This window comes from Rutidosis leptorrhynchoides, chromosome 7 (genome assembly GCF_046630445.1).
Source record: "Rutidosis leptorrhynchoides isolate AG116_Rl617_1_P2 chromosome 7, CSIRO_AGI_Rlap_v1, whole genome shotgun sequence".
NCBI lineage: Eukaryota > Viridiplantae > Streptophyta > Magnoliopsida > Asterales > Asteraceae > Rutidosis > Rutidosis leptorrhynchoides.
The window spans coordinates 23,645,043-23,655,325 of NC_092339.1; positions in this window are offsets into that span (position 1 = coordinate 23,645,043).

Below are 10,283 nucleotides of genomic sequence, written 5' to 3' on the forward strand. Positions count from 1 at the left end.
CACATATCTCCTTCTCTGAAAATCAACTTTAGTGGGCGTGCAATCCGAGGGGTACTATTCCTAGTTTGTGTGAAGTAATGTTTCGATCTCTGGAACGGTGGAACGGCAGTAACAAGTGATTACAATACTAGTCCTTAGGATTAGATGAGTGAGAAAAGGGTTCAGAAAAACATCTGAACTAGGAAAGATAAATTTTCCAAGTCGGTACAGCGAATAGCAGACGTGTAGCATGAACGTAATCAGGCATAATAACTACAGCAACCTAGATTGTCTACAGCAGTACATAACATGGCAATAATAACAGTATCAAACAGAAGTAACATGCAAAAAGCAGATAGTAGCATGCATTAGCGAGAATAAGAAGTAGCATACAGTAAGTTCACATGGCAGTAAAAGTAAGCAGTATGCAACAGTTCAGCAGAACAAGTAAACGAGCAAGTTGTAGATTAGTCCTATTAGCGAATCCTACTCAACTCAGTCAAGACTCACTAATACAACCTAATTCCCAACAACCAATGCTCTGATACCAAATGTGATGCTCCGTACAAAATAAATGTGTACAGATCATCAACAACAAGATTATTACAAGGTCAAACACTATATGCTGTTTAAAAACAAGTTTTGCATCCATGAAAATCTTCAAAAGTTTTACAAAAGATAACATGCTTCTACGAATAGAAAACATAAACACAAGTAAGTGACACAAAGGTCATTATAAAGCCATTGTTCAAATGTAACATAAGTTGTAAATGCAAAGTAAAAGTTTCATGATTGAGACATCTCTAAGTAATGCAGCGGAAGTCTAACACAGCATGTCTGTAACAGCAAGTCTATAACACCAAGACTATAACATCAAGTCTAAGAGCGGAAGCCACAACGTCTAAGCACCTGAGAAATACATGCTTAAAAAGTCAACACGAATGTTGGTGAGCTATAGTTTGTTTGTAATCAGTAATGTAATGTAGACCACGAGATTTTAGTGCTTCAACCAGCATTTCAAATCAGTATTTCAAATTTGTATTTCAAATTTGTATTTTAAATCAGTATGATAAAGTATATGCTTATCCGTGGGCACCCGGTAACTAACTTAACGTAAAATAAATATCACCCCCTAAAAGTACACTTGGCGAGTGCGTATGTTCTCGAAGAATTAAACACCCGTTAAATGCTAGCGCGACTAGCCCGAGTGGGGATGTCAAACCCTATGGATCCATATCTAAGATTCGCATCTACCGGTTCAAAAACCAATAGTTAAACGTTGCCGTGCTAAGGGGAATGTTTATGCCGTTATATAACCCACACATATATAAAGTTTAAGTACTCGTGTCAAGTAAGTAAAACATAAAAAGCGCATGTATTCTCAGTCCCAAAAATAGTAAAGTAAAAAGGGAAGCTATAACTCACAGTGAATGTGCGGTAAAATTGATACGACAATGTAAGCAAGTAGTAAGTCGGTCCAAACAATTAAGTTGGTCGATCCAAAAGGTCCTCAACCTAAGTCAAAGGTTACTAGGTCAGTAGATTGTACCCAAAAGTTTAAAAGTGAATAAATTAAGTTTAAGTATCATCATCATCATCATCATCATCATTCGTAACAGATAAAGTAAGTTTTCAACAAGAATATAGATCGAAACAAAGGCTGAATTCGGACAGCTGCTACGACCTCTATACAAACCGAAAAGGCGCGTGGTTAGTGGCCAAGGCTCCATATGTGGGTCCTTGTACTGCTGTCCAATTTTCAGATCCTAACTCGATGTCGTTTGACCGTGGCGATGGTTCAAGCGCGAGTAGGTCAGAATTTTCAGCACGTCGTTACAAAGGCGTAGTGATTTTCGGAAGGCTATAAATCCTAAACCGTATATCGGATTTAGGTGAGTCTTGAACGAAAAGTCATCTACCCGAACCAAACTATCTGAAAATCAATTTTTCAGAAGTCTCAGGAGTCTGATCAGACCCAGAAAAACAGCAAACTAGTGCTCCGGTGGGTTTCTTGGTGCTTGATGCTCATCACGGTTCTCATCCTTGATGCGTGTAAGCTTCAAGTGTACAACTCTTTGATGTTTTAGCATCTATTTGACCAAGTTTCAACCATAAACACACAACTAAGAGTAAAAGCTAACATTCTACAAGTTTTGAACATCAATGTTGTCTCTTTATTGCATAAACACAATAAAGCTTCAACCTTTGTCCTTTTGACACAAGTTTATGCATCTTCATCATATGAGATGATGAAGACTTGATTTTTATCACCATAAAAATCATAAAAAGGTTCTAAGTAAGTGAGATCTACAATAATAGCTTAGATCTTCAAGTATTAAGAAACCCTAAGCAAGAAAGCTTGGATCTTTACAAGATTAATGAGACCATAAGCTAGAAAGCTAAGATCTAGTAAAAATAATGAGACCATAATCTAAAAAGCTAAGATCTTCAACAAAATAATGAAACCCTAAGCTAGAAAGCTTGGATCTTTAATTTTCTTGAAGATCCTTAAAGCAAAAGGCTAGATCTTTAAGTTTCATGAAGATCATAAACACAAGTTTTGATCTTTTTAACAAAATAAAGGGATCATAAGCTAGAAAACTTAGATCCAACAAAGTAATGAAGATTCAAAGCAAGAAAGCTTGAATCTTTCATGTTCTTGAAGGATTCAAAACAAAGTTTGAATCTTCAAGATATAACAAGATCAAGAAGCTAAAAAGCTTGATCTTATGAAGATGATGATGATGTCGTGTATAAGAAGAAAAGTAGAAGAAGAAGATTTAAAACTTACAATTTTTAGTATGAGAAAGACTAGAGAGAGAATTAGAGAGCAAGTATGTGTAAAATGAGAATGAAATCAAGTGTAAAATGGGTGAATAAGCTTGGTATTTATAGTGGGGAAGGTGATGGAGGCCGTAGGTTGTATGGGGGGGACAAGGGGACAACTTTTTGCTTAGTGGTGGTCTAAAGGTGGTGCTTATTGTTGGGATCCCATGCAAGATGTGTAGTAATGGTTAACAAAAATGCTAGTATGTTGGCTCATATTAATGGGTTTTTGTCCTACATCTTAATGAGTCATAAACTTATTAAAGTTGGGCTAATTTAAAATTCCATTAGCTAGAGTAGGGTGGGCTTAAGTCCAATAAGGTAGAAAGTCCACTAAGACTAACTAGTGTGCATTAGTAAATTACTAAGCGTAATTAAGCAACCAATAAGCCAAGTAATTGTCATTAGAAAATAACAATTAGTATTACATAGTCATAATATTCCAATTATGACAAAAGTTAAACGTGTACAAAGTACGTAGCTCGTTTCAAACGACAAGTGACACTAACGGTCGTAAAAGCATTCGAGGATCAAGTTAAGTGATTAAACACATAATAGCATGTTTTAAGATATTAACGAAAGTAATTAATCATGAATAATGATCCCAAAATATAATATAGCTCAGTACGCACAAATACGCAGTTTCGTGAAAGTATAGAGCACAAAAATATAAGTCGAAAAAATCGGGTCGTTACACTTTTTGGTGTGGTTTTCTTATTTGGCGTTATATAAGATGATGGTCGCCGAAGTCATTTTTCGGCTGGCTTCTTTTTTTCCGGAAAATGCTAATGGTTAGTCTTTCATATTGGTGCTTTAGCCTTCAAAGTGGTGACGTTCTCTCACTATACTGCTTGGTTGTGGTGTGATTTGAAGAAGTCAGTCCTTTTACTCGACTTGTCTCTGTTTTTTTTGTAGGTTGTCGGTGGTTTCCTGTTTAGTTGCGGAAGCGGTCGGCGTTTTCCCAACAGCTGATGCCAATTTTTTATTTTATTGTTTAGTAATCGGTATTTAGGTTTCCTCGTTGGCATTTTAGATATTGATTGTGTCCTTTGAAAGTGCGTTTTCATTCTATAGGTTAGATGGTTTGCTTTGGGTAATGTCTTTTTTTCTGTTGTTTAAGCTTAAATTTGGATTCGTATGTATCGGTTCTACTTGTTGATTATCAAATTCGTTAATGTTATTGATTTTTTCAAGGGAAAAAGGGTTTAAATGGGGCCTAGCATATAAATGATGAATTGTGAGGTGTACAAATCTCCAAGAATTTCCTCTTAAACCCTACCACCATGCATGGTTTCCTTTTTATACGGAGTAACAATTTATTTAATATTTGTTATAATGCATCAATTATTGAAGATGGCTAACAATCAATTATTGAAGGTGGCTAACAATTTTATTTAATTCACAAAAGTCAAATATGTAACACTCTTAATGTAGTATAAATATGGATCAATATGTGCAAGATAAACACATGTAAGACCCGAATATTTTATTGTACTTATGTGTGTATAAGTTATTCAAGTTGTGGGGTTTAGGTTGTATTTAATTAAAAGGCAAAAGAAGCTGAACTGGGCATTTGGCGGGCCGTGCGGCCTTATGGCGCGCCGCGCGGCCTTATGGCGCGCCGCGCCATTACAGGCTGACAGCTCACTTTGTTTTTAATTAGATATTTTGAGGGCAATTGGGTAAATTCACTTGAGGGCCGACCTTAAGGCCCTAGATCAGTTTTGGGGAGCCTCATAACTCCATTTTCATCTACTTCACTTCTTCCAATTTAGTTTCTAGAGAGAGAGAGATTCTTAGTGAGGGAAAGCTTGAATCAAGGAAGAAGGAGGCGATTTCGGATCAAAGTGCGGGTATTAAAGTTGTTCATCTTTCCTCTAGCTACCTTTTGATTATAGTGGTATGCTCTAATCTTGATTTCCTTGTTTAATTTGTGAAAGGGTTAGAGTTAGGGTTAATGATGAACTTAAAACCCATTTGTGGGTGAATGGGGTGTTTTTGGATGAATTTGGGTCATGAAGACTCAAAGATGACTAACTAGGGTTTTCAAGTGTTAGATTGATGATTATGAACTCAATTGGTTAGTTAAAGTACTAGAACACTTTAAGGATATGTAAATGGGTGTTATTGAGTATGGATGACCCAAATGGGTGTGTTGACTTTGAAATGGGTCAAATGAGTCTTTAATGACCTAAGCGGCCTAGCAAGTATGAAAACGAGTTAGCCTTGTGACCTAAGTGTGTTTTAAACCCATCTTGACGAATGATTAGGGTTTTGGTGTGTGTTGACCCAATTTAGGGTTAAGGGTGCAAATGGGTTGAAATTGCACCTTGGGTCAAAATGGCTTAGAATGGTGAAAGGGTTTGGTTGACTGACTTGAGTTTGCGTTTGATTGAATGTATAATGTGATAGGTACGTTACTTTGAGGTTTCGCAAGCTCGGGTATCTTTTCACAAGATTTTGAGGTGAGTGGAATAATTATATGTGTAGGTATATAATGTATCTATTTGTTGTAGCGTGAAATGTGTAGTGTCGAGGTGTTAAGACACCACGTTTCACGTGAAGAGTGTAGCATCGAGGTGTTAAGATGCCACTCGGGTGTAGCATCGAGGTGTTAAGATGCCACCTAGGGGTGTAGTGTCGAGGTGTTAAGACACCACTCCGTAAAAATAATGAGTGATGCATCGAGGTGTTAAGATGCCACTCGGGGTGATGTGCCGAGGTGTTATGGTGCCACCCTAGGGGTTAGTGGTGCGAGGTGTTAAGTGCCCTAACGGATGTTATGAACACCGATGGCGTTTTCGCGAGCGCCGTTCCCTTGTACTATTGGTTAACCATGGTTATTTGTGTTGTAAGCATATTATATTATTCGAGTTATATTTATATGTGGTTGTTATGCTAGCTTGTGGTATTGGAGATTTATAGCTTGTTATTGTGGCGATAAGCTAAATGTGTATGCTAGCGTGTTTGCGGTTTGGTGTGTAAGTGTATGCAAGTAGGTATAATTATATATGTATTCGTATAATTATTGCATTCACTAAGCTTTGCTTACCCTCTCGTTGTTTACCATTTTATAGGTTCGATTTTGGACAAGGGTAAGGGCATCGTTTTGGACTAGAGATCCCGCTTGATGCTAGGGGACGCTTTTGGCTTTAGTAGCTCTTGGAGTTTGACCGATAGTTGGGTAGTTTAATCCCAAACGCCATGCTCATTGTGTAGTTTGGAACTTAAACTTTTTGGTGGTCGAAACTCGTAAATTGTATTAAACTCGTAAAACGGCCGATGTGGGCCCCGCTTGTAAAACATTGATTTTATATTTGAAACAGGTTAGTTTTACATATTTGGATGTATGGTAAAAAGCGTTTCGTCTAAAAGTGTCGGAAACTAGTCAATCTTTTTCGCATTTTGAGACTTTCCGGACAGACCCGTATGGCGCGCTGCGCGGCCATCCTGGCGCGCCGCGCCAGTTCACTGTGCAGCAAATTTTTTTTTATATTGTATTTTCACGTGGTTTGTTCACGGGTTGGTTTGGGTTGTTATAAGTGGTATCAGAGCATGGTCTAAGGGATTTAGGCGACTTGAGATAGGTGCCTAGACTTAGACTTTAATGTGTATGCGCTTTTTGCGGGACTTGTAGGAGACGGGTCGGACCGGGGATTTGGTTAGTGCTTAGGTCTATGTGAACTAACCTTGCACTAATCGTTTTGTGTTGTTTTAGCAATCATCAAGCGAGATAGACGTTGTACTAGCAAGTTAATGCGACGTGCTCGCGTAACAATGATTAGCTACCATTGTTACAGGTTCAAGATGTGTCAAACAAGCAATGTACGACCAGTATCAACCAAGATGGGGCGGTGTGGTATATGTATGTCGTTCCTTTTCGTTTCGTTGTTTAATCTATATGCATTCTTTAGAATGAAGACGGAAGATGGAACCGGAATGGACGCGCCTATTCATGAGGGGAAGGATGAGTTAACATTAAGGACTGAGACTGAGTTCGAACGCTATATCTTGATTTTCGCCAACAAGGTTAAGCAAGTTCTCCAAGAGTCGTTCGAGGGAATAGTGACCGAGATGGTTCGAGACCGAGTGCCTAAGGTCGTGAAGGAAGAGTTAGAAAAGAGGTTTCCTAAACCTCAAGGTGACGGTGACGAAGGAGCAACTATGGGGATTGAATCTCATGCTTCAAAATTTGCTGATCACTCTTTGGGTAAGAGAAAGTTAGAATCAAGAGGTGCTCCTAGTAAAAGGGCGAGAAGTACGCCCGGAGGTATTGAAAAAGTGAAGAAGAGGAGTAAGACAGGTTATGGGCCTACGTGCTTTCGGTGTGGAGGATGAGGTCATTTTGCACGGGATTGTACGAGTGTACCTTTAAGCACGATCAAGTGCTTTATTTGCCAAAAGAAGGGACACCGTAAGTCGGAGTGTTCCGAATCGTTTGTAGATCGGGTTAGGAGGTTAGAGAGTGACTATCTCATGATCAGTGGAGCGCAAGGGTCCAACGATGATGTTTCAGGTATTTTCGTCTTTGGTACAAATATGCCTTATTATTGTTTATTTGTGCCGATGGATTCGTGTATGTATTAGGGACTTAAACTTTGCTTCGAGATCTATTTAGACTCAAGTGAACTCGGTGAAGATTCGGTTTGTTGATGGTTTTGATGATAGTGCACCAGGGTAGCGCCTGAGTCGTTGACTCGTGGAAACGCGCCCTGGGGACGAATGCATAGTGGTAATACGTAGTATTGATGAGGGTGACATTCCTAATGGAAACACCCTATGATGACATTTGTATTGACGGACGAGGGCATAAGACTTGGTGCAACCAAGCATTTCTTAGTGATAGGGTAAATGAATCCACTAAGCCATGAGAACGAACTTTGGCGTTAGGTTGTGAGCGCGTGTTCACTTTTGTAGTGAAGTGGGTGAAACCCTTGAGAGCATGTGTGTATCGTTGACCGGATGCTTTCGTAGTGGTAACGGGTAGAAAGGATTTGATAGTTGGAAAAGTCTACCTTGCGGGTAGCGGTAATTTCGTTCTAAAAGGATACGTGTTATGTTGACATTGTGTCATCACTTTAGTGGCGCAATCGGGTGACGGTAGACGTTAGTATTTATTATTATCGAATTGAGCTCTCGAGAATTCAGCAAGAGGGACCGACGCCAAGTATGGTCGTGTACGACGGTAAATGGCGAAATCGTTTGACTTTGTAATCTTGACGATTTGATTTAGGAACGAGGTTCTACGTTGGGAAGTTGGTAGTGTTACATCAAAGAAATTGTGTCGACTTTATTAGGATTTATATTCCTACCGAGGAAGCGTAATGGGATTTGAGAAAGGGTACGATGCCTCATTGTCGTATACTTTGGGTAGTAGTTACAAAATAGCCATTTTGTGTACTACGAGGAAATTAGATATATGTGTTTATTTGGGGTCATCTCTCTGTTGACCACGTTGACTTGTGATAGGTGATGAGGGATATCCGAAAGGATTAACTCTTCGTTACCACCCTTGGTTGTGATGGATGGCAAGCGGCTCTCGGGAAGAACCGTTACTTGTATATTTACGATTTTAATTGCCCGTAGGAATTGTGCACATAGCCGTTTTGTGCACATGGTTGTGAGTAATAGTCGGTTTTACTCACACATTGGTATTAATAGTGCGGTAGCCATGTTTCACTCACATATTGTTGGTAGTGTTGCAATAGCCGTTTTTGCGGACTACGGATATATATCACGATAGCCGTTTTTGTACACCTTGAGTTTTGTATTGAATAACCTTCTTATTGTTAGTATTGAAAACTACTGGTTGTATACGCCGGTGGTTCAGTCATGAGGACCATGTTGTGTGACTAGTGATACAATAGCCGTGTTCTGATCAAATACTTGCGGTAGATGCGTATTAGCCGTGTATGCGTACTAAGAGGGGTGTTAGGTGGAAGGTGTTATCCGTAAGGATTCATTTTTACTTGGCCTTCATCTTTTGGGTTGTTGACATTAGGTTAAGACTTGGTGGTTTTTAGCATTGTACTTGGTAAGGGTATGCTAGGGGATTGATATCTTGGCACAAGATCGGTTAAGTTCTTCCCGATATAAGGGATTGAGCAAACTTTGTGCTCGGAATTGTGGACTTTAGTAAATTGCGGGTGACAATTTGGTTATTAATGTTGACTCTTAGAGAATGATTGCCTAGAGAAGTTAGAAGAATACGTGACGACTTCGCGTATTCTAAGTGATCATTATAGACTTCGGATGTTGTGTGTATTGCACGTTTCGGAATGCGTGCAAGTGTGTATTTAGTTATTGGAATAATCTTCGAATTAATGATTAATTGACGATTCGATTTCAATGGCGGTTTTGTGATTGTGTGGCGAGTGTTGTACGCTCTTGACGGCCACTCTTTTCTTTTATGATTTTGGGGGTGTACGCGGTGTGCCGTTCTAGAGGCATTTCCGTTAATCTCGTTCGTGTTCGAGTAGAGTCTTGGTGGTTAACTATCCTTATGTATGTAGGTAACTGGGTTAATGGTTAGGACCAAGTTGGAAAGGTGTAAGCCTTGGTGTTCCAAGCGTCTCCTTAGTGTTGAGATGGAATATAAGTAGACTAGCTATGCGGCCTAGGTGGATAGTGACTAGCAGGTGCCGCTAGGAAGTCATGGGTGTCGAGCCGTAAGGTTCGTTAGATTTGTGACCACGTGTAGTTAGGTGACGTGTGACATCAGGAGTAGACCCCGTAAGGGTCGAGTCTGGGAGACTCGGTGTTAGTAATCGGAGTTGGATAACACAACGTCAGGTGCCTCCTTATACCTACTAGTGTAACTTTTGACCCCGATGATGTGATTGCTTTGATTTTGGATACCGGTGAGAAACTCGAATTTACAACGGTGGTATAGTGTGATTTTTAGCGAGCGTTGACACTCAAATGATTTGAAAGACCGAGGTTCGGATATCTTATAGCGAGTCCTTGGAAGGATTATTTAGTATGACCAACGCCGGAGAATGCGGAAAAGTTCCTATCTAGTAGACGTGATGAGCGAACGGGTGTCGCTCATTTAGGAAAGGAAAGCTTCGATGGTCTTCGAAAAAGTCCCAAGTTGGACTTTGGAGTTAATTGCGAAGGTAGTTAGCGACGTGAGACGGTATGGCGAAGTTCCCGATAGAGGGATACGAGAGATTTTCGAAAAGTGTCGGGTTGATTCCCGAATATTCCACGATTGATAGGCGTGACGACAATGATTATCGGTGGATTGTACTACTTTTAGGATGATTGTTGAGTGTAGGGTACGAGTTTGGATACTCGGCGTAAGAGCAAACGGTTGTAGTTATTGGGTCTCGTGGGTTGATTACCCTATATCGTGAAATGATGGAGTGCTATGGCTTTTGGAAAGATATACTATGATGTTTTCACGGTGTATTTCCGAGTGAGTGGTGAGAATTTTGATCGAATGGAAGTGTGAAGTACGGTTGTTGTATTATGAT